Source organism: Ascaphus truei, chromosome 7 (genome assembly GCF_040206685.1).
Source record: "Ascaphus truei isolate aAscTru1 chromosome 7, aAscTru1.hap1, whole genome shotgun sequence".
In the NCBI taxonomy this organism is placed as follows: domain Eukaryota; kingdom Metazoa; phylum Chordata; class Amphibia; order Anura; family Ascaphidae; genus Ascaphus; species Ascaphus truei.
The window spans coordinates 54,563,854-54,585,661 of NC_134489.1; positions in this window are offsets into that span (position 1 = coordinate 54,563,854).

The window sequence follows — 21,808 nt, forward strand, 5'->3', positions numbered from 1 at the left end:
TTTGTTTATTGGCGCCAATATATTCCCCAGCCATGCAATGGGGGAACTGAATGACAAAAATTACATAAACGGAATGACATGCAAAGAAAAACAATCTCAAACCGCAACAAACGTAACGAGGGCCCTACATATGTTATAATGATTCAATTGTGTATATTTGTACCTTTTCTTGATGTTTTCTTGTCTGCTCCGTACACCAGTACATAAAGAACCTATTATGGTGAAGAGATATAGTATCTTGTTTGTTATTACTGTTGCATAGAAAATATAGGGTCAAGCATTTCTCAGACCAATTATGGACAACATTACAAGGGTCCATGTTTGAGGGCTAAACTTAAGCAACAGTTTTGAGGTGCCACAGTGTAGAGAGCTTCTCATGTGGTTATTCATTAAACAGTGATAGTACCGATCTGGCACTAGTTCAAGCTGCCTGACTAAAATATATATATACATATATATATATACATATATATATATATATATATATATGTATATATATATATATATATATATATATATATATATAGGCAATACGATACCGTGTTTGAGACGAATATCATGAGGCAGCACTCCAAAAGGTAGTCAAAAAGCTTTGTATTATCAAGACATCATAACCAACGTTTCGGTCCTACGTGCGGGACCTTTCTCAAGGTCACATCACCTTGAGAAAGGTCCCGCACGTAGGACGAAACGTTAGTTATGATGTCTTGATAATACAAAGCTTTTTGACTACCTTTTGGAGTGCTGCCTCTTGATATTCGCCTCAAACAAGGTATCGTATTGCCTATTTATTCTCTATAGGATTTGCACCCATCATTGTGAATTTCCCGACGGAGTGCCTATTGTTCTTTTTTATTCGCTATTTATATATATATATATATATATATATATATATATATATATATCAAAAAAATAAAAAAATAAATAGATGATACCGTTCTGTGGCTAACGAAATGCTTTTATTTGTGCGAGCTTTCGAGATACACTGATCTCTTCTTCCGGCGATGTTACAATGAATGAAGCAAAAGGTAAACTTAAAAACAGTGTCTCTTGGAATGTTATCTGTGCTGTGCCTTCCCCCGGTGTGGATGTGTTTTATGGCTAGAGGTGTTAAATGGTTACTGAAAGCAAGTGAAGAAAGAGTGTGTATGTGTATCAGTGTGAATAAAAATGAATGGAGAGCCCACAGTATATACAGTGCTTTACACAAGGTGTGTGTGGAGTGGGACTGGATATAAATGGTGTGGGTGGATGTGGAAATGTGAGAGTTAGTAGCACAACTAAAAGTGTGTGTGGATACTTAGTGGTCCCTATTGGTGTATAGGGATGGAAAAACAAGGAGTATTAGTATGTGTGAGAGACAGCTGTGTGTGCATACATATAGCACAGTATGTACAGACATGGCCTTTAGCGCTTATGGGACGAGAGTTCACTACTGTCAGTAATGACTCATAAAATTTCGATCTCTGTTTAGGCCACTGCTAAGTGTCCCGAACAGTTGCATAAATTTGTATTCATGCAACCGTCTCTCTTTCGGGGTTTTAAGATTACCTTTGAGTATGGCAACCCTCAGATCGTTCATCTTATGGCCAGAGTCAGAGAAATGTTCGCCAACAGGACTGTCTCTTGTACCGCGTGTGATGCTGTGGCGATGCAGGTTCATTCTCTTGTTAAGCCCCTGCCCTGTCTCACCTATGTAATAAAATGAAATACCTATGAAATAAAAGCATTTCGTTAGCCACAGAACGGTATCATCTATTTTTTTTTTTTTTTTTTTGATTATTGAAGCTCGGCTAACACGGTACTGATACCTCTATATATATATATATATATATATATATATATATATATATATTTATTTTTTTCCCTTTGAAACCGCTAGTTATACTCTTTGTACCAGCTTTGAGATAACAATTTCCCAAAACCTGGATGCCGGGAACAGCTAAAAATTGCTGCCAAGTATTTTCCAAACAAACTCCACAGCGGCTGCACCAAAAACAGTATCAATAATTCCTGTACTGTTTTTACTTCTATGAAAAATGTAAAATTCTTATTGGGAGCTTAGCTCTAACAAAAGTTTGGAATGCATTTATATTTTGAGTCATTTTAAGTAATTTTTTTTCATTTAACTAATGTTGACGGTACACTTTAATGGAAGAATAAAGTCCCAAAATGTGTAAAAATGTATGCAAAACGTAACATAATAGTGTCTGTCTGTTTGTGCAGTCTGTTTTCCACAGAAACGTCTCGTACATTGTACATGTGGCAAGAGCATTGCAAATTGATTCCAGACGCTGTACTATTTTAGTTATTTGGTCAACCAAAGCAATTTGTGCTCAGCGTGTTCTGTTCTTGGATGCTGTTTTCGGCAAGGGCTTCTGAGTGACAGTGTACGGTACCAAGATAAAGCTCACCTATGTTCTGTGGAAAGACCTGATCTGTCAATGGCAAAATCACAAAAGGGAGTTTAGTAAAAGTAATAGATTGCAATCATTGTTCATAGGACAATGCATTAGAAATTAACCATATTTTCAAATACAATCAGAAACATTTGACCTAAAACAATTATATCATATGCAGAGCCGCCGACAGGGGGGACAGCTGGGACTCCTGTCCTGTGCCCGGTGAGAACAGGGGCCCAGCACTGTGTCGGCAATCCTGACACGTGGCCTGATCCGCAGAGGGGGCCTTGTGAAAGCAGTTGCAGAGATGGCCTGCTGTAAGGTGCATGTGGAGGTGCATGTCCAGGCAGCATTTTGTAGGCTGGTGGAAGAGAGGCTCCTTGACTGTGCACCTTCCAGCAGGCAGCTCTGCAGTTCCCCACCACAGGGCTCTAATCAGGCCCTTCAATTATCCAAGACAGCTAGTAGGCAGTGGGCACACTCAGATCCTATCCTCCTCTCTTCAAATCTCCCTGTTTCCCTCTCCCCCTTTCTCTCTTCTATTCCCTCCCTTTCTTCTGCCCCCTCTCGCTCCTCTTCTCACCCTATTTCCCTGTATCTTTCTTCCCCCCTTTCTCCTCCTTCTCTTTCTTTTCTCCCCCCTCTCCCTCCCCTCCCTCCTCTCCCTCCCCTCCCCCTCTCTTCCACCCATATCTCTCTTTCCCCTCTCTCTCCTTCCCCCTTTCTCCCCTTCCTCCCTCTGTCCTTGTATTCTTCCCTCTCTCTCCCATTGCCCCCTCTATCAGCAACGTTACCCGATATAAAACGGCAATATGCAGGCAACACAGATGCAATCACAACGGATCCGCAATCTCCTAAAACCTTGTAACTCGCAGGGATTCCCCTTGGCATACAGATTGCGTGAAAGGTAGCGCAATGACGTCACACCCAACGCGTTTCATCAACTGACTGCCTCAGGTGATGCCGGATGATACACGGCTTGAGATTTAAATAGTACTAACTGACTGAATTTCATTGGCCAGCAGAGGAAACTCATAATACATTGACAATTAAAGGAGGAACATTATATATATTGTGGTGCCTTAAAGCCAAATAACAATAACTGGAAATATTTAAAAGCTTCAGTAACATTACTGAGCACAGACCTGAATATGAAGTATACAGAAATGTATTTAAAGAGTTAATAATGCTCCAATTCAGAATATATAAATGGTTATGTTGCTAATAACAATTACCATTAACTGATAAGATAAATAAAATATTAAAATGACAAGTGTAAAATCACCAAAGATATAAAAGATTAAAAATAGTAAATAATAAAAATGGCATTGAAAGAAAACTGACATGAAAATGTGTGACTAAACAATAATGAATTAATAGAATAGATTATATATGGAAAATTACATGTTTTGTAAGTGGGCATTGTTCCCCCCCTCCCCACCCCCCTTTTTTTTTTTTATAATAAATCCAATTTACAGTGGTAATGCACTAGGGTGTGCGCTGTTTCTTTCCCTTTTTTTTTTTTTTACAGATTCTTCTTGTGAAGTGATTCTTCCTGGATACAGCAGACCCCCATTTCTACTTTCTGTCATTTTAACACAATTTGTGCAGTTGGACTTTCTAAACAACTCCCTGAACAGGACTTGTAACTATACATTTTCCATTTATACAATACATATTTTACATAGGATCTTTTAATTTCCCTTTATATATTTTATATTACATTTATATTTTTGTGTTCTCTCTCTCTCTCTCGCTCTTTCTCTTTCGCTCTCTTTCGCTCTCTTTCTCTCTCTTTCGCTCTCTTTCGCTCTCTTCGCTCTCTTTCGCTCTCTTTCTCTCTCTTTCTCTCTCTTTCTCTCTCTTTCTCTCTCTCTCATGTAAGAAGGTTACCCAGGACTGACATATATATGCTATTGTATCAATAGAAAGTGGTGCTCCAAGAATAATGGTAATATGAAGACATCAGAAAAGTTATCCAAACAGGAGCACACGGGTATACCAAAAAGAATAAACAATGTATTAATTATATAAAAACAAGGGGAAAATATTTAAAAACGGAGGTGGACTCCAAACAACCTCCTCTAATCACCAAGGGGACAACCAGGTGAACACTGGATATACCATATAGGTTAATATGACCATAATTGGGCACAAATAAGCAGCCAGATATGCAATCAGATTAAGATAATATGAAGTAACCTCCCTTTAGATCAGAAATGTAGCAACCATACATATGGTAAGCACAAAGGTAGGGTACTGAAAGAAATTGCATAAAGCTGCACACACAAAGGAAACACAGTAAAGATATACTGAAAATGCTAAAAGCTGATGATGAGAGCTAATAGTACAAAAAAATAGCTAGCTAGATAGTCCAGAGGATCCTGTGACAGTGTGTAAATAGTAGCACAAAAAAGATCAGTCCAGATATAGAACATAGTCCATCATAGAACACAGTCCGTGATACATCACCAGAGATTGTCAATTATGCAAATACACAGTCCCTGTAACGTGTTGAGAAGAGAGGGGTCCCGCAGCCAGAACTCCGCTCCGACGTATTTTGACAACTGTCTTCTTCTCTGAGGTTTTGTCTCCTTTTATATGAGAACAGGGATTTAGAACTCAATATGGAAGCCAAACTTTCATCTGACCTCAAACGTGGCCAATGTTCTAGAAATATCTGCTTGACTCTCCCACTCCAGGACCTAAAAGTAAATATAAATATACATATGACTTGGTTTTTCTCAGTCATTTCCCAGTCTTGGACATTCATCCTGGTTTAAGATTCTGGTGTAGTGATACCATTGTTATTTTTATGGGAGACATACAGTATGTGGTTTGGGTTCAGGGAAGTACCATGTGTTACTCTTTCGAGGATCCATGGGAACGAGAAGGGGCATTTTGCCCCGAAACGTTACCACTCTTATTCCACCACATCAGCTCCTCTTTTGCCCATTTTGGCATTTCCCCCTATTTTTTGTTTTTGTTTCTCTTTTTTTCCCTTCCCCACTCCCCTCCCCACATGCCAATTAGGCATATATCTGTTTATATGTTATATCCCTAGATGTATGTAGTCGTGTAGCATCCATTGAATATATAATTCATACTAGTGTTTCGTTATAATACAATTTCTTTATTTTGACATATCTCAGTGTTGAATCATTATTTCAAAATGGTATTTATTTTCTTCTTGTGTGTTGGGAACACCCACCAATTTCCTGTACTGGCTCTGCAATTTATATAAAATTAACAATTTTGGGATGTACTATTTTTTGAAGTAATTGATCACTACAACGCAATTAGTGTTTGTAGTGTAAATTTAAATTTACTGGACTCACTAGATAAGGGGAGAGGGGTAAATAGTGAGTTAAAGGGGGAAGGGTGTTAATGGCTGTCTATATATTTTGTTTAAAGAAGCAAAGAAGTATTACACAATTATTTATTAAATAGTTAACAAAAGTACAACAATATAACAACATACATTAAAAAATAATCTGTTATAACATATTATTAACATCATAACTAACCCACCTAACCATTTCATTTAAAAACATTCATTCCACCAGGTTTTTCCCCTTTTCGTACTTTGTACAGTATAAAAACCTTTATACTCTAAACCACTCTTGTCCCTTTTAGCCAACGTTGATCAACACTACCCCTTGCCCGTCATCAATTGTATTCCAGAGTACGGAATCATGGCTTTAAGGTGGGTGCCTGAGCTGGGTCTGACATGTCCCCTGTAACAAAAGTTTGCAATAAATGTACTGGACCATTTCCCTCAACTGGTCTTTTCTTACCAAAAGTGCAAATCTGAAAAAGCCATTGACACCCTATCGTTAGTCAATACTATTCAGATGTTCTCGAAGTTGTTCAGAGTACCAGAAGAGTATTAAGTGAATTACAAGATAATGGAAACATTTTTTAAAAATGTTGAAAAAATTACAATATAATGAATTATTATTACTACATCCCTATTCCCATCCAGTTTCTTTCAATAAGCACCAGTAACACATTATTGATATGTAGTTGTTGCCAGTTTCTACACTTAGACAGTAATTCCAGTAATTCTTTAACCCGTTTGCTAGTTCATCTTTGTTCGCAGTCTTTACATGTTTGAGCAGAATATGTTTTAATGCATGCCAGACCAATTCGACGGGGTTCAAGTCAGGGATCTATAAGTATAGAGCCAAACTGTAACAATCGTGCACACCACAAACCTGGACCGGACCTCGGGGCTGAGGTGGGGATGGGAAAACAGACCTTAGACCACGAAGAGGGTCCAGATTGCATAGTCCATAGTCGTGGGTTGTTGGATAAGGGTAGGAGAAGGCAGGGTTAACTATATCCAGGCTGGGGTCAGGGCAGGCAGCACAGGAGCATAGGTTGAGGTCACAGGCTGAGATCGGCACCGGGAAGGCATCAGTGAAAAGCTTCAGTGTAGGTGCTTCAGTGCAACGGAAGGTCTTTGGGACAGGACTCCTACAGTGCAGAGGATCCATAGCAGGTGCTCCAGCACAGGAGGTCCTCAGGCTTCGGCATAGACACTTCAGCGAAGATGCTGCAGCGTAATGAAGGCAAAGTCTTAAGGAAGCAGGAAGCTTCATCACAAGCTTCAGCACAGGAACGGCCTCTTGATGGAGGAGGCTCCAGGACACAGGAAGCTTCAGCACAGGGGCTTCAGCACAGGAAGGCCAAGACGGCCATGCAGAGGAGTTTGTGGCAAACACAGAATACATCCAAGAAGAACTTGGTTTATGCGCAGCAACCTCTTGGGGGGAAGGGCTGACTCTATATAGCACAGCTAGCGAATAGGGACAGAGCTGCACAGGAGGCATGCAAACTGCAGTGATTGCAGGAGCAGGGAGGGTTTGTCTGGGAACTCCATAGCTCTGTAAGGAATGAGTTCCAGCCAAACCCAGGAGCGGATTCCTTACACAAACAGTTATTGCCATAAATAAAACACACACAACAACACAGTAATACAGTATTCAATACATTTAATAAACTTCTAGTGCACAATGCAGTTACTTACTCAGCAGGTGTTGATTCCACTGTCCTTAATGAATGTCGCAGATGCACAGTGTTTTGGTTCATCGTCTTGGAAGACAATATGATGTGACATATTCTGAAATGTACTGTATGGGCTGCCGCCTGAAAAATAATGACATTCTGGAAGTAGGCTTTATCCATGATACCTGGAGATACAATAAAAATGTCACACTGTTTTACTTGATGGGAAAAGGAACAGTGTCACATTAAGATGCAGTTACTGTTCACAACAATAAAACAAAAGTGGGATACCTTAATATATAATTATAGGTCCTGGTCTAATTCTAGAGAATGCCTCTCACACATGAAACTTAAGTGGATGCTTAGGTCGAGGTTTAAGGGATAAATGACTTTGGCTTCTGAATTTTATAGTGGAAAATCGTTTCACGGTGACTGATGTTTCATCTGAAAATATGACATTCTCAAACCTTTCTCCACTCTCAATCCATGTATGTGTTTGGTCAATTCTGTTAACATTGCGTATCGCTCTGCAATAATAATAAAAAAAGTGGTGAGTATGGGAATATGGTACAATGTTCATGCATATCACTTGGCATGTACAGTGCACAACTGTACAGTACAGCACTTTACCTCACACGTCTAAAGTTCTAGCCCAAATAGCAAATCATTAGTTTCATGCTGGATTCAGATTCTGGAATATCATGCTTGTGATGTTAAATATTCCTAACCTCTGCAGCGGATCATTCATAATTTTCCATGCTGATCTCATCCACCAGCTGAATCCCCTCACTGTGAAAAGAATAATTTAGGACGATGAAAAAGCATACAGAGGCATACTGCATACTACATATAGACGAAAAGCACATGAGAAGAACAACTGTATACAGTAGTGTACTTACTCATTTCTGATACTGTGGACTATCCTACAAACCTTTGTTTTCCCTTGGCTATGATACCTAACGCAGCATTGTGTCACCTAGATGCTCCTTTGTTGCTGCCGCCATTGGTTTCTCATGGTTATGAATCTCGTCATGTACATGTGCATAATTTTAATGCTATTGTAGTTTGTTTGCTAATTTCTTTGTTCATAGTTTGTTTTTAGAACGTTTAGTGCAACTTTGTAAAGCAGGTTAAATACCATTGTAAGTGTGCTAGTAGGCTACAGGTATAGTCCTACTTTTGACACCTTGCCACAATAGACACCCAATGACCAACTCAGCCTTACCCAATATTAACACCTTGTATTGTATGTAGTGTATGAATGTTGTCCCAGCCAATGAGAAGTGACCAACTTTTGACACCTTAACAGAATGTACAGTTGTACTGTATATAACGTCACACATAAATTGGATTGTCCTACAAACCGATAGAAAAGGCTGATCTATATCAGAACTTTTCTGCTGCATAGCTCTGAAAGAATTGCCCCAACGGCAACATAAATAAAGCATGTGCGTGACTAGTGTCGCATTAAAAGCTACAGTACTGATTGAATATCAGAATATCACAAATTTTTATGCAGGCACATGTCTGGAAACGAAACCGAAAAAAAAACAACATTTTTTTTTCCAGGCAAACTTCTACTGTAAATGAATGGGAAGTTATACACGCATGTGCATTAATAATCAACAAGGTACCAAAGAGAATTACACGCAGGCGCAGAGATCTGACACCAGGCTCGGCACGATTAAAACCACAAAGCCAACCATTTGAAAATGAATGGTCTGTGAGTTGAAATCCTTGAGCCTTGTGTGTGTGTGTGGGAGGGAGGGAGGTAAAACTGCATGAAGGATTACCTGTAATGTCGTTCAAAGAAATATTTTCAACAGGTCATCATAATGTTTTGATCCCCACACCCCCAAATACATTAAAATCACATAAATAAAGCATGTGCATGACTAGTGTCGCATTAAAAAGCTACAGTACCGATTGAATATCAGAATATCACAAATTTTTATGCAGGCACATGTTTGGAAACGAAACCAAAAAAACAAAACAAAAAAAAAACATTTCAGACTTGAACTTCTAAATGAATGTGAAGTTATACACGCATGCACTGAAATGTGACACCAGGCTCTGTACGTTACACACGCAGGAATGTGATTACAGGTTCGGATAGATTGAAGCCAGAAAGCCATCCATTCCAAGGAATGGTCTGGGAGAGGTGTACTGTAGATAAAAAGTTGAAATAGTACTTTAGCCTTGTGTGTGCACGGGGGCGAGAGGGAGAGCGCTGTATGCACTGAAAATGTGATATTGTAACACGCCTATACATTTCAACAATGTTCAAATGAGACATACAGTATTGTACAGTACACGCATAATATAAAAACAGTATGAAAATAAGTAAAAGTATTGATTACTAAATAATACAGTACATATACAAATTTGATCATTTTATATTCGAAGAAGACGCAATGTTATATATATACAGGAGCTCGCGAACGCCCACCTGTGTTTTTAGATGGTATTGCAGTATAGCAGACTGCGCTAAAAATCTGAGCGCTAACATACCGGAAACAGCTCCGGAAAAAAAGAAAACAGACCGCATCTGGCCGCGGTGTCAGAGCGACGCGGCTACGGCCGCATTAGGATAAAGGCGGTCGAAGCTGTATGGAAGAATTATTCTTAAAAATTAGAATTTTCTTCCAGGAGGATTTGAAAAGAGCAGTGAGCGGCCTTAAATTAGAGATAGATGGCCTGACACAAAAACAACAGATCTTTCCTTATCCCCCCTCATACCTTGCCCTCCCCCTCCCTCTCTCTCTCCCATCCTCCTTCCCCCCCACTCCCTCCCCCTCCCCCCTCCATCTCCCCACCTCTCCCCCCATACCCTCTCCACTTCTCCCCCTCTCCCGCCTCATTTCCTCTCTCCCCCTCTTTCCCTCCCTTCACTCTCCTCCCTTCTCCCCTCCCCCTCCACCTCTCCCCACTCCTTTTCTTTCAACAAAGAATGTATAAATGTAAATTATAAATGTAATAATGTGACGAATTATCCCAAGAAAGAGCTGATGCCATCATTGGGCACTGATTTAGCTCTACAGCGTCAACTGCAGATCCTTCAGGGAGCCAGACTGATATTACGGATCACACAAAAATGCATGATAATTGTAATGAAATGCTGAAATGTCTTTAAAAAGAGCAGATATCATCATCCCCTCATTCCTTCCCCTCCTCCCCACCCTCCACTCCTCCCCACCCCCACCTCTTCCTCTCCCCCACACCTCCCCCACCCCCCAATATAGTTCAAAATTACTGGATAAAGATTCAGTGGCCTTATAGGAGGCTGGGAATATGAGAACCCACTATCTAGATTTTGAGTCCGTCAGCCATGACGATCTGGCTAAACATTTTTCTCTTAAGATCTGTTCCTATAAGAGGGAGAATGTTAAAATATTGCAAATCTAAGACATTTCAAAGTTAACCTGTTTAGACTGGGACACTCGTGATGTTATGGGAAGCCCATAAGGCTTCAATTCGAAGCGACTTCATCTCCATCGCATCCCACAAGAAGATAATTATGCTCAAAGCATATTATGAAATAACAGACAAAATAACAAACCTAGAACAACAACATAAAAACAATCCTTATTTGTTTCTTTGAGGAGGTAAGTAGGAATTTAGACCAGGGTAAAGCATTTGATGTGATCTACTTAGATTTTGCAAAGGCGGTTGATACGGTTCTACACAAGAGGTTGGTCTACAAAATAAAGCAAATTGGACTCAGTAAAAATATATATATATGCAGCGGCCGTTATTCGAACATTTCACGGAGCTGTTTTCATGTGCTCTGCTGTATACAGCACAGCATTCATGCCGCATTTATGGCGCATATCATGCCAGGCACACCTGGGTTTACCGCGGTTGATTTATTTGAATTTAATGGTTTCGGATTTCTTTGGGTGAAATTATTCACGTACAGTAGAGGCAACGTTTATTCTAAAATTTGCTGTAAACTAGCCGGGTTACATTCTGGGTATGTGCTGGGTATGTGCTGGGTATGTTCTGGGCTAGTTTGAGGCACGTTTAAGGCATTTCTGCATTGACTAACGACCCATAGGATTAACACAGCAGGGATCCCTGGCAGTCCAATTCAGTTTGAATGGGACTGCCAGGGACCCCTGCTGTTAATCTGATAGGCCATTAATCAATGCAGAAATGCTGGGGCTAGTTTAAGGAAAGTTTAAGGCATGTATTCAGAATGTACCTGGGTGTTTCCTGGGTTTTTTGGGGAATTGCCACTGGTTTTTGTTCGAATAAGAGTTGCCTCTACTGTATCCGCCAGGTGGCAGAAATTAATGAATTGTAATGTGATCACGTACAGTACTGTGCAACTGTGTCAATTTGCAGGTGTTTAAAAAACAGATAAAAACCAAGTCTAGCACAGTGGTCCATTGTGAATCGACCTTGGTCCTTGAAGACGCTGAAGACGTTATCAAATGTAGACATTTCATAATAAAAACCTCTAAGATACAATGCGTTGGGCTTTTTTCTACATTCTAATGTACATATATCCTTACAAAATTGCTGACTGCTGTCAGGACTGGACACCATGTGTACACCGTACATGTATAAAAAACCTGACTGTAGTTATTCATTTTTAATATTTTCTGCAACTAATGCTGCAAGAGATAAGATGGTGACTGTAGCAGAAATATATGAATATTTCATTTCGAACTATGATTTTAACAAAAGTTTCCCTGACGTTCGTGGGTGGAAGCATTAGATAAGACAAACCTTAACTAACGATCAGTGTTTTTATCGCATCGCCCCTCCTCCCAGAGATAGAGGAGGGTATTGAGGTGTAGTCCCAGATTTTTACATTATGTTTGATCATGACAACATAAAAAGGAGAAAGTTTGGGTTTAATCCATATAATCCATATAATCCATATAAGATGCTGTATAAAGTATACAGTATAGAGTTACAGTGTATACTGTAGTTATAAAGTATGTGTGCAGGATTATACCTGTACCTGTAGTTCAAAGACATACACGCATTCGCCTAAATGTGATGACACGCATATGCGTTTAAACAAGGTTCCAATTAGACATACACGCATGCGCATAAAAAATATTTTACATTCGGAAGAAGAAGCGACGTTGTATTTTTGTATTACTCCTTTTCTCTTTATTATCTTGTACAAATACAACATTTAATTCGTACAAAATACTTTTGTTATGTGTGCTCATATTTTTAATCTTCTACAGTTTTTGTGTATGGCTAAGGAACCTCAGAAAGGACTTCTTTCCCGTGTACACAATACAGTATGAACTCGTAACGTTAATATTAAAATTACAATTACAGTACACACACACTTGGAGTACAGTACAGCAATAAAAGACAGGTTTACTGTAATTGCTATTAGATTTTTAAGACAACAACTCGCGATTGCCCACTTGAGTTTCGACGGTATTGCAGACAACACTAAAATGCCATTTTCTGCACTCGATTAAAACACGAGTCAACACGCGTCTTAAGGCGGTATGGTTGGAAGAAATCACGCGCCATGACATGGGTATTTCATAGTATACAGCGCGTGAAGTGTTCGAATAACGGCTGCTGCATCTGTACACCTGGATTGAAAATTGGTTGAAGGATAGACTCTGTCCCTGGGCTCTGGTCAGTTATCTTGCATCTCAACCTCAGCCTTGCGGGTCAACTTCTGATTCGAGACGAGCACCGTCACACTATTTTGGTGTATGTGTTATTGGGACAATGAGGTTGGGTGGCTTTGGGGATGGCAGATGTAAAGGGGCCCAAATGGTAGGCTGAAAGTTTATGAAAGCATCCAAAAATGCTACAACTGCAGAACGTTTGGGTCCCTTTGCCTGACTGCAGATTATAATTCCTTGCAATTTCAAGACCCATATGAAAACCATCATCATCAGAAGTATTTTGTGCCTTGCATTTCATTCAGATTCCCAACCAAGACCAAGCATAACACACTTTGCGGATCTGTAGATTACATCACCCAATCACAATTACACAGAGCAGTTTTACCAGATGTTCCAAGCTACATGCTAACTGCCAAGAGATTGTATGCACTCATGTTTAAATACAGAACCCACAGTCCAGGGATATAAAAGGATAATTATTAAAGCAATGGTACCACCTATTTTGCCAATTTGCTGGTTGTTAGATTAGGTAGAGCATGGGGTAGTTAATAGGCCAGTGAGTGGAATCACTGTTGAATTTGACATTATTTATGCGTTAATTTTATAGTCTTAAAAGAGTGGTTTTAAAACACAGCAACACCAGATTTAAGAATACCTAAGGGATTAACAAACATGAGAATACATTTAGATTACATATGAATGGACTATTGCTGGTTATCATCAAACATGGCTTGACTGGGGGGTAGGGCTAAAAACTGCTGTTACAGAACAGTGTTTTGTCATTATTTAATGAGAATTATACAGTAGGCTAAAGCTGCAAAATTCCAAGCATTATTGAAATCCCTGCTCTCTGATTAGTTAGGATTCCGGGCATTATTCATTCAGTAATGCCCAGAATTTTTGGCAACTTGCCAAGTCACCTTTCAGAGATACAGGGGGAGCGCGCTGAGAATTTGAAATAAAAAAAACTTCCAAATTTAAAACTGCTAACAGTAAATACCTCTCCTGTCCAAGCTACAGCTGCATCTCCATTCCTCTCCCTCACACAGCAAGGCAGCATATGCAGGCTCTCTCTCTCACACAGCTGCTAGTGTTGTCAGAAGCTGGCGGGTCCCAAATAGTAACTTTGTTACTTGCAACAAAGTAATATTTCTAACACTACTTGATAGCGTCTACTAAAGTAATTTGTATCTGTTTTTTTTAGTTTGTAGTTAAAATCACTGTCCCCAACTTCTCTTCCCATTCTCCTCTTCACCCACCTTTCCCCCTCCCCTCTTCACCATCACCCCTTTCCCCCCTCAACTCCTCCCCCTCCCTCACCCCTCACCTCTCTCTCTCCCCTCACCTCTCTCCCCCCTCACCTCTCTCCCCTCACCTCTCTCTCTCTTCCCCCTCACCTCTCATTTTACCCTCTCATCTCTCTCTACTTCCACCCCTCACCTCTCTAATCCCCCCCCCACACTCTCTCCCCTCTCATTTGCTACTTTACTTATTTTTCCTACAAAGGCGCATCAGCGTAGTTCCGAGTAATATATCTTTACAATAGTGTCTATTTTTTTATGAAAAAAGCCTACTATTATATTATATATATAATTATATATATTATATTATATAGTAATAATCCCCTCAGAACAGGGCATTACTGGTCAATATTGCCCTGACTGGGTTAAAGTCCCTCAACTCTTCCAGCCAGGACATTATTGGCCAGTAATGCCCTGTTCTGAGGGGATTATTACTCAATTATAAGCTAAAGCTGTAAAATGCATTATTGAAATCCCTGCTCTCTGATTGGTTAATATTCCGGTCATAATTCATTCAGTAATGCCCGGAATTTTTAGCAGCTTGCCAAGTTTTTATTTCTTGCCAATCAGCTTTTCCTTTGTCAGAACAGCTCTGAGACAGGGCACGGGATTGGTCAGGAGGCAGGAACAGCTCTCAGACAGTGCAGGAGATTGGTCTGGATGCAGAAGCCAGGCAGTGACGTCTCCCCCTCCCTCCGTGCACAGAGCCCCAGCCGGACACAGTGAGAGGAGGGAGAGAGTTTGTTTGTAGCTGCACAGTAAGTGTCTGTCTGCAGTTTGTTTGTAGCTGCGGTTTCTGTCCATCAAGTGTGTGTGTATGTGTCAGCAACAGCAGCAGTAGTGTTTGTGGGTGTAGCTGCAGAGTTTGTGTGTAGCAGTAGTGTGTGTGTGTGTGTGTAGAGCTGCTGTGTGTGTGGTGCTGTTGTGTTGTATGTGTGTAGCAGCCGCAGCAGCAGCAGAGTTTGGGTGGAGCTACAGAGTTTGTGTGTAGCAGCAGTTTGTGTGTGTGTTTGGAGCTGTTGTGTTGTGTGTGTAGAGCGGCAGTGTGTGTGTGTGTGTGTGTACACAGAGGGGGCAGCAGTGTATGGATATAGATAGCTGCAGTGTAAGTGTATATAATGGTGCTTTCATGTATTTACCATTTTATTTTAATAAAAAAATATCTATATAACTGTTTTTTTATGAAAAAAGACAACATTTAGCCTGTAATAGTAATAATCCCCTAAAAAGTACATTACTGGCCAATAATGCCCTGGCTGAGTTAAAGTCCTTCGACTTCACCTCGGGCCTTCAACTCTTCCAGCCAGGGCATTATTGGCCAGTAATACCCTGTTCTTCAGGGATTATTACTTTAATATAATGGGGCAGAATTTACAAGTTCTGCTCACATCACTGTAATGTATTCTTTCAAAAGTTTTTATAATAAAATGATCAAATTGAAAAAAGTATGAAAATGTAGAATACTTTTTGCACAACGTCAATTAAAGATCAAATCAATGAAACCCTGTTTAAACATTGTTGAATATTTAGCAGGTGGTAATGCACCAAAATTAATACAGTAATGTTTTGATTGATCATTTGCTGTCCGTCTGCACTTTAACACCTTTTCTGTTAGGAGACCCGTAACAGATTGAAAGGAAGCAAAAAGGTTGCCTTGAGAATAAGCTACAGCCGCGGCCCATTTTATTCTCCAACATCTCCGAATTTTTTCGGGGATTTTTTTCTGAATGCCACACACTTCACCGTGTTCATGCCACATTCATGTTGCATTCATGCCGGCGTCACCCGCGGTTGATGTGTTTATTAATGTGTTTATTGATAATGGTTCGGATTTAATTGGTTGCAATTCTTCGCGTATCCACCAGGTGGCAGATATTCATGAATTATAATGCACATGCGCTTCAGTAATGTGTCGACTTGCAGGTGTTTAAAAAAATACCACAGTGGTGTATTGTAAATTGACCTTGGTACTGAAGAAGTTACAATAATGTATAAATTTAGGCTTTTCATATTAAAAACTAAATGCGCAGTGTCTGGTGTACTATTGTCCTGAGAGTCCCGAGATGAGTGCACCGCTGCAGTCCGTGTATCAAAAACCCGATACAACGTACGCTTATTTAATATGGGCCGCGATTAATGCAACAGATGATAAGATGGCAATATTTGGTCAAATTTATCAGTATTTTATCGAAAACTATGACTTTTACAAATTTTCACCAGATGCTCATGTGTGGAAGCGTGCAATAAGGAAAAAGTTATGTATCGATCCGTGTTTTTTTTCGTATTGATCCCGGTGTTATTAAAGGTTATTGGTGTGTAGCACCAGATTTTTCCCGTACCTTTGATCATGGAGACTTCAAAAGGCGAAAGGTCAACCAACTAAGAAACGTCAGTCGCTGGCAAGCAATGCGCCAGCGACAGCGCCAGCTTCCAATAATGGTCCGACTGTCAGTGAAAACCTGGTGACCGGCAACCCTTGCTGTCTGTCCCCGCCTGGATACCTGCAGCCTGAGCCAGATTTTGCGTACAGATTCCAGCAAGCTTGCATGTACCAAAGTGATTTCCAGCCTCATCAGCTGTCAACAACAGTACAGTAGTCCCGCTGTTACCTGTCAACTACGTGTATGATTGAGAATACGGGACTGGCAGTGGCTTGGCGCCAGCTGATTGGCAAAGTCTATGGTTAGTAATGTTGCCGTATTTTATTATGTTTTTGAAATATCAATATCAATGCACAGTCAAGCGATTCTCCTGTAAGCAATATCATTGGCTGAGCAGCTTCTACAGTAGATACTGAACAATTGGTGGAAAACTAGGCGCATGCACATTGTAACCTTCTTGAAACGCATATTCGTGTCATCACATCAACAGTAGGCGCATGCGCATGTGAACAGGAGACGCCCCCTGAGAAAATTATTGGTGGGACTGACTGTGGGAAGTTCTTTAAGGGACTGCCTGAGCATTACAGTAAACTTTTACTTTTGTTTTTCCTCAGAAAAGAAAACTTTGTCATCTCATGCGGAAAACGGCACATGGAGGGATTTCGATGGATAATATCGCTTTGTGTAACAATGCCTGCACATTGCTGAATCGGATTAAAAAAACCACGTACCGGAATCAACAGTTTAGTGGCCGTTGCTATTGATTAGGATAGAATACTGTAACTGAGAGCTTCATAGAAAACCAGAAACAGTATGCTGTTGTTTTCAGACCGCATACAGTACTTTTTTTATATATATACTGTATAATAAACCCGAAAAATAAAAAGTATGCATTTATTCTACATGTATTCCAGTACATACCTGTATGTGTATTCTACTACCCGTACAGAATGTATTGTTTTAATACTCTTGTGATGTACAGTACTGAGCATGCCTACAGTATACGTACAGTATGGAACACAAGAAGAGATGGGGGAGCACAATGTGAGGGGAATATGCTTTCTTTCGCTGACGGTCAATGTGGTGTTTATACCTCCATTGATCCCTCAGAGAAAGATCAAAAAACTCCTTGGATGGGGAGCTTGCGTATATGTGTGTGATCACAGGGATTAGATGGATAAATAAATAAATAACTTACACGGCCTTGTGTAAGTTGTATCCCATCAAGGTTTCTTTTACTTTCTTTTGAGTCTTGCTTCTGGATGGTGGTGCTTCTTTCTTTCTGGTCCTTTTTCCTTCTTTACTTCTCACTACGTCCTTGATGTTTCTCATTTAGATAGGTGGATTCTTCACTGTAGTTCGCCTCTCATGCGAATGTAAGTATAAACAATAAAAGAAGGCAATTAGGCACATGCATACACAGATCAGCTGCGGTAAGGGGATTAAGCAATATAATATTGCATGTATCAAATACTGATGGATAATATTCCACTCACACGGCCTAATGTGAGTGATCTCCTATATCCGTATCTTGTCAACACCCGTATGGATAACAGGTCTTCAGGTAGAAAAACATATAACCACTGACCAGAGGTCAAAAGTGTAGAAGGGGAATAGAGGGATATATCAAAATACTCACACGGGCCAGTGTGAGTACACACTCGTAGAGGTATCTTTGATGCTCCAGTAACTATGATAGGAAACCCCTAGGGGCTAAATACAATCTTAAATGGACTCAGGGACACTGAGCGCTATGGGTGGTGATAACTTTATTGTAAACTAGCATACATTGAAATCAGCAATAAAACACTTATAAAACAATTATAAAAACAATAAGGGATAGAAAATATAAAAACAAAGAAGCCACTCCTGCTTCTAAAGGGGAAGATAAAACAGCAAAAGGAATCTCTTGGTGGTTAGTGGGCACAAAGTCTCTTTTCTCCGCGTCCGGATGAAGAGAGTTTCCACAACACCTCTGGTTCCTCTCTAAATGCTGCACAGTTCCAATGACGATGAGCTACGCGTTTCGCCCTAAACAGGGCTTCCTCAGGCTCGTGGAAAGTATGCCTGGACAGTACTGTTCTGTATGTTCTAGAAACACTGTATTTTATTACAGTATACAAGGAGACAATGGAACAATTTAAAACAAATCAACATTTTCTTTTATTGGTGGAGTAAGTACAAAAAGTGTACAGCAACAACAGTATGGTGTTAGTAAAATAAATTCTATATTAATAAAATTTAAAATGCGCAACATCTCCTTTATTAAAGTACAGAAAGTCAAAATATTTACAGTAGGATGGTGTACAGTACAGTAAGTCAGGCCTGCACAACTCCAGTCCTCGAGGGCCGCAAACAGGCCCGGTTTTCAGGATGAAAACCGGTCCTGTTTGCGGCCCTTGAGGACTGGAGTTGTGCAGGTCTTGTGTAAGTAAAACATTTATTTATTAATACATGTTAAAACAAGCAACAAGTCAAAAAATAAACAACAGTTGAACAGTCACGCAAATTCGATCCCCACCAGATTATCCTTCCAGGGCCGATGCCTTGTATGACGCAAAATGCCATTAATGGCGTCTCTCACGATTTTCATGACAGGATCTGTAATTGAAAAATAGCTCCGCAATTCCACCACAATAGTCCTTCTTAAATTTTCAGGAAGCACCCTTTTTTCGCGATTTCTTATGTAGTTTACATTGTTGGCCCACCCGCAGTACACCAAGTAGGACACGTGGTGCTTGAAAATTAACATGGCATACTTCTGGGGTAAACCAGCACTCATCACCCTATACTTCTCCCTGAGTGGATTGAGCAGCTCGCGCAGGATGATGTCGGGCACCGTATCAATGCAAGTGTATGTGGGTTGGATTCTTGGAGCGGGTGTTCTTCTGGGAGTGGTGTGCTTGAGGCGGCGGGCGAGGGTAGGTTGTCTGGGAGGATGTATAGGTTGTGTGGTATATTTGTGCATCACCTCAACAGACTTTTCAGGAGATTCTTCCTGTGCAGAATCTTGAGAAAGTGATGGTGAAAACAGGCGCTAATAGAATACTAGTGTTCACTAATAATAAAATGAATATATAATACACATATAATAGTGTTAAATTTAAAGTGACTAAAAATAGTGCAACTGTGAAAAAATATATATATTAAAAGTTGTAACCCCCTGCTCAGACCCTCTGGAAGGTACTGTCTTGGCTGGTCCCAGATGATCGATACACTTTCTCTCAACCCAGGGGGAGCATGTGGGAAAAAAACAACAAGAAAAAACACACTAAGTGCAGACAATAAAGTACAATGGTGAAACTTGTATTTAAAGCTTGGCTCTTATGTGCTGCCTACTCACAAGATGTCAGTAGGGTAAAAGCAGTGACAGGATAAGTGGAATCTGAAGAGTCTTTCTGGACACAGACAGGAAGCAGCTAGGACTTGGATATCAGGTGCAAATGTACATGGAGAGATAAAGAAAAACCTCCATGGTGCAGATCAATGGTATAAAGGTAATTTTATAGAATACTAAAAAATGTGCACTTACAAAGTTAAAATACAATAATAGCGTTTAACACTTAACAAGTGAATAGGAGTGTTAAAGATGGTTGCCGCAGCTCACCGCACCGCCGACGTCCCGAAGTTGCTGTGTCATAGACTTTCCGTGGTTCCCTCTCCACATGCAGTGTGGGGATCACCTCCAGCAGTATCTCCGGCGCGACACGTCACTTCCGGTAGGCACGATCAACTCCGTCGCGTCACTTCCGGTCCGGCACAGGATTGACAGCTCGCAGCACCAATCCTCTCACTTCCTAGGCGGGTCCACTCTACGCGTTTCGCCAATAGAATGGCTGGCTTTGTCAGGAGTATGGAACCCTCCCTTCATGCTTAACCTTATATACCCTGGTTAATTGCCGGTGTTATTAACCTATGAAATGCTGCCATGAGACCTATAACTATCTAAGAACGTGGTTAGATGTATTCACATGATCATTTAAAAAGGGGAATAAACAACCAGATGGATGTATGGGGAAATACTCTAGTAGTATGATATAATGTGCAAATACAGCAGTATAAGTAATTGTCACAGTATATATTTATGAACTAGGACTTTGAGCTAAGGAGTGGATACGCAGTTTACAAAATAATTAATGATATAATAAAATGTATATACATCTAAAAAAATATTTTTTTTTAAATATATTTATATTATGTATTAAAAATATATATATGTTAGAAGAGTGAGTTCAATGGTAGTGGTGGGTCTAAACCCATCAGAATGAATATGAAGATGTGAATACATCCCAGAGTTATACTAATACACATTATAAAATTATATGCTTCATACATAGGGGATGGTACAGTAGCAGCATTGGAATCTATTACAGTATAAATCCTAATATCAGGACATAGCAAATATATATATATTATACAATGGTAAAAAACATATCATATGATCAATACTAATCAGTACATAATACATTATATAATAGTACAATATTAAAATATTAGAAAACACTATATGATATTAAAAATACACAATCTAAAAACCCATACTATAATCTAAAGACCTAAAAGACACATATGGTTACGGAGTCTTCTTGTTCACCTATGGAGAAAAGGGGTGGATGGAAAGGAAAGAAAGGGACGTTAGAATCCAAACATTTATCTCAAAAAGGGAGCCACATCTATTTCCATATTGAGACCTCTGGGGTGGAGGGACCTTAATTTATGAATCCATAAAGATTCTCTTTTAATAAGTTCCAAGTTCCTGTCTCCTCCTCGCCAGTGTTGTTTAACCGATTCTATGGTCATATATGTTAATCCTTTGGGGTCTCCCTGGTGTTTCTCCAAGAAATGATTTGGGACACTATGTGTGACTAAATTTCTCTTTATACTGCTGAGATGTTCCAGTATTCTGGTTCTGACTGGTCTTTCTGTTTTACCTACGTACTGCAACTTGCATGGGCACTCAAGGACATAAATCACGTGATCAGTCCTGCATGTCAAACATGATTCGATCTGAAAGACTTCTTTCGTCACATTTGAACAGAACTCTGTTTTTTTATCTGCCTTAAATTCGCATGCCCTACAATTATTGCAGCCGAAAAAAC